We start from the raw sequence: 4,636 nt of genomic DNA, 5'->3' as shown, positions 1-4,636 counted from the left end.
AAGGTTAGAAATAAGCATCTCTCCGGTTCAGTGGAATCAAAAACAAATAAAAACAACATTAAAAAGCAGGACACGGCGTAACAATACAACAGCAGCATCTCTGGGTTAGAGATAAAAGACAGAAAAAAATATTGCAAAAAAATCTACAAAACACATAAATAACAACTAGAAGAATAAAAAGCTACATATGTAGACGGTAAAAAAAGTGGAAAAAATGGATTTATTGCACTGATGTGACGTTCAAGTGTTCAAGGTTGTCCCAAATGTGTGTGTTTGTGAGGTCGCGAGATGGATTTCCTCCTCCGGAGCTCCACGGCGGTTGGCGTGGTCTTGTTTTCTCACGAAAAGTGAAAAATCTGGGGCAGAAGGAGCTTCAGGAGGGGCATCTCCTGCCATCGGCCATCGCAGACGATGAGCTTCAGTCGTCTGATAAGAAGCCGGTCGATGAAACCTGGCAGCGAGCGGCGAGCTGGAACGCTCAAAGGCGTGGTGATCAAAATGTGGATAAATAGCATCAGACGGAGAAGAAAAATGCAAGAGCCGAGCGCCGTTCCAAGATCCACGCTTTGAAATAAAAATGAGACGGCGTTACAAAATGATTGGCATGAAAGCGAGGAGAAAAACACCGGGCCGGTCGGATTAATTAGGAGCTTCAAGGCTTCGGTTTGCAAGTTGATCACGTTCCATCTTTACGGTTCGCTCATCGTAAGATGGGCAGGAGCTGATCCGAAAAGGATCGATATTTCCCAGAAGGTCCAAGAAGGTCTGAGAAGGTCCCAGAAGGCTTTCTGTGTGGAGTCCCCATGTTCTCTACATCTGCGTTGGGTTCCTCTAACGGTCCAAAACACCTGGGAGGTTCATCGGAGACCCTACATTGTGGCTCAGAGGGTGAATGGTTGCATGTTTCTACACGACGGGAACAAAAGTGCGGATTGCTGGTTGCCTAAAAATGGCACGTGAACGGAGTTCTTTTAGTTCGCTTTCACCCGATTGGTCCAAAAAATGATTTATTCGACACACATCATGTGTCTCGGTATGTCCGTCTACGTGGGGAGCATACGAGGACAGGAAGAGCAAAGAAATGTTCTTCCACCGGTCGGGAATGGGTTTTGAGATGAGATGAGAACAACTCTATTTATCCCGAAGGAAATTGTTGTGCCAGAGTTTCAAGCAAAAACATAATAGATAATAGTAGGAAGGAGGGAGAATGAGAAATACAATGAAATATAAAGTGTCAAGGTTGAGGCTATCAAGTGTTTTAAGGTCTTAAGTACAAAGATTTGAAGATTCCCTTCGGCTGAAGGAAGAGGAATTAAAAAGTCTGATAGCCTCAGGTAGGAAAGACCTCCTGTGGCGTTCAGTGGAGCTCCTTGGTGGTATCAGTGTACGACTGAAAGAGCTCTGACAGGAGGTCAGTGTCCACGCGGGAGGTGATGGACGTTGTCCATGATGCTGAGGAGCTTCTCTGACACCTGCACCACAGACTCCAGCTCCACTCCCAGGACAGATCCTGATGAGCTTGTTGAGTCTGTTAGCGTCAGCTGTCTTGATCCTGCTGCCCAGCACACAACAGCGTAGAAGATGACGCTGGACACCAGCGAGTAGTAAAACATCTGCAGCGTGGTCCTGCAGACGTTGAAAGATCTGAGCCTCCTGAGGAAGAACAGGCGGCTCTGACCCTTCTTGAAGATGAACCGGTGTATCTACCTGTCGGCGGCAGTGCTACGCCGTGGAGGAAAATTTTAAAAGAAAAAGTATTCAGTCAGGATCCTCTGGTCCTGAAGGACATTGTGACGCTGAGGAAGGCCCAAGTGTGAGTCATGGTGGTGAGGTGCGGTCAGGGGAGGCGGAAGAGGCCGTGCCTCACTTGCCAATCTTGGAAAGAAAAAAAAGGTCAAATATAAGAAGAATGAAATGGTTCTATTTATCAAATGATTTGCACTAGAAAGGTATTTTTCATTTTACTCCACCTGTTTTAGAGTTTCACCTGTTTTCGCATTTGCCGTTGAAATACTGAGAAGAGACGTGCGGTGAGGCTGCGGACTGCTGTGCCTCCATGACGGCTGACCTCTGGCTTTGAGCTCTGCACTAAGATCGCATTGCTATCTCTCGGTATGTCGCCATTAAAATGTTTAAACCGTTTTTGCTCGATGACTTACATTTTTCGTCGTCAACCGTACGTGTTCTACTCGTTTCTAACGTTCATAAAACGATCGCCAAGAGCCACGAGGTGAGGCACGCTGTCGTCCTGCCTCATGGCAGGCGTGCCTCACCAGCCATGAACCTCACCGCACGTCACAGAGGTCAGAAGAAAGTAAAAAAGATGAGCCCAATATCATACAATGAAATTTAGATTGCGTGGCTCCTAAAAGGTTGCGAAACACCGCTTTATCTCTTCACGACATGTTTCTATCCGTGCTGTTATGGAGCGGTGAAGAATGTACGGATTTACTAGATGTTTCAGAAGCGAGAAACAAGACGGGCGGGATCAGCGAGAGAAAGTAATTTCGAGATGCTTTATATAACCGTGCCCCAGCAGGGGTTTCCGTTTTCCTCTAATAATGGATGGAAATGACTGCGCGTTAAACTCCCGCACGGAGGCGACGTCGGCGAGGCGGAGGATTGAGCGCAGCCTGCGGGTGTCAACACTTCCCCGGACCGAACAGCTTTATCTTCATCTCGCCAGGACGCCGCCGGGTCTCCCACCGCTGGCTGAGAGCAGATTGTTAATCACGCTCAGATCTGGGCCGGCGTTCCGAAAATGTCGTAGCCAAAGGGCCTCTCCTTTAAGTGAGGCGAAAACGAACGGCTGCTAGTCCTTTTCATGATTGTTTGTTTTCACCGCCGAGCACTGTGAGGGGAAAGAAGAAGTTCTGCCGCTATTACCTTATCCGAAGTTTCTCTTTTTCCAAGGCGCAGGTTCTTCACGAAGCTCCGAGGGGTCACATTCGGCGTACGATCCGTTCTCGTGTTTTATCGTCTCAGCACCGCAGACAGCGACACCCGATGGCCTGAAAGCAGCGACGCTTGAGTGAGATGATCCAGACCTGCACACGGGGAGATGTAGAACTTCTTCATAATTGAAATTTCATTCGTCCTGCTCTTTCCACCTTCCTGGAGCGGCTCAGCCGGGAAGGGATGCCACAACTTCCTCCAACAACCCGCAGCTTTCACCACCATCCAGGGAAACATCAGCAAGAGAACAATGTGGGAGCTTCCATCAGGGTGCCACGGTGGTGCAGCAAGAAGGTCTCTGGTTGGGTTCCCAAGGGGACCTTCTGTGTGCAGTATCTCCACATGGGGGTCCAGAAACCGGTTCATAGGAGACCCTACATTGCCCGGAGGAGAACGAGAGGGTGAATGATTAGGGTGACCCCTTACCTGGGGTGGGGCAGCAGCAAGAGGGGAGCAGCCGGCCTCGGGACGTAGTACCTCCAGCATGTCCTGGGTCTTCCCCGGGTTCTCCTCCCGGTCGAACATCTCACCAGGAGGCATCCTAACCAGACGCTACCTCATCTGACTCAAGCGCCGACTCTACTCCGAGCCCCTGCCGGTTGGCCGACCTTGTTCTTTCGGTCACACAGCCGGTGACCGGGTGGGGACGTGGATCCACCGGTACACTGAGAGCTTCGCCATTTGTTCACCAGGACGGATCTCCTGTTACATCCTTCCCTCACTTGCGAACAAGAACCCGAGGTAGTTGAACTTCCCCACTTGACCTCCTCCCCACCCCGAAGTGGCAACACACTCATCCGTTCCCGGCTGTGACCCTGGTGTAGGATTTGGAGGTCCTCATCCTGGAGACACATCATCGGCAAAAAGCAGTGACCCGATCCTGAGGTCACCCCTTGGCGCCCTGGCTGCCCCTGGAAATTCTGTCAATACAAGTCAGGAGCAGAATCTTTGACAAAGACAGTCGAACTCTTCGCGGAGTCCAACCTTCACCGGAAACAAAGACGGGTACAACGGACAATGCGGTTCCTGCACCGAGCATACAAGGTCTGAACTGTATCACGGGGTTCGCTACCCTGTAGTCCTGGAGCTCCCGGTTGGGGAAGCTCCCGGGCGCCTTCAGGGACCCTACTGAGGGTGTAGAGCCGGTCCACTGTTCCACGACCAAAACCATGTTGCTCCTCCTGAATCCGAGGTCGACCCGTAGGACCCTCCTCCCCAGGGAGGCTTCCGGGCGCCTTCCGAAAGCCGTTCTCCGCGGCCTCGCCAAACTCCCGCCCTCTGTAAACCTGCCATTTCCAAACAAAATGTCCATAAACACAACCCGGCTCGCTCTTCAACCTGCCGAGACCCGACTTTTCATCGCACCGCTCTTGCGTGTAAACGGCAATTTCATTGCCCCGATACGCAGTAAAAATAAAGACGGTATAAATACATCATGGCTGTGCAGACGGGTATTCTTAGAAAGTCATGCGCTTTTATATCTTTTCCTTCTTTTCCTTCTGGGTTCCGTCTAACCCACAGCCAAACGTCCGCCTCCGACTGACTCACGCCGGCGGCTTCACGTCAGGCGTCACGAAAAAGCCATTTTCTACCTTCCGATTGGACCGAAACACCAAGCACCGATGCGGCTTTTTTTGAGCTTTTTCACCAAAGAAGAAGAAAAAGATGACGAGAGTCCAGG

Source organism: Fistularia commersonii, chromosome 23 (assembly GCF_037954325.1).
Source record: "Fistularia commersonii isolate RoL2024-O1a breed Wild chromosome 23, RoL_Fcom_v1.0, whole genome shotgun sequence".
NCBI classification, from domain to species: Eukaryota; Metazoa; Chordata; class Actinopteri; order Syngnathiformes; family Fistulariidae; genus Fistularia; species Fistularia commersonii.
This window is presented reverse-complemented; position numbering follows the sequence as displayed.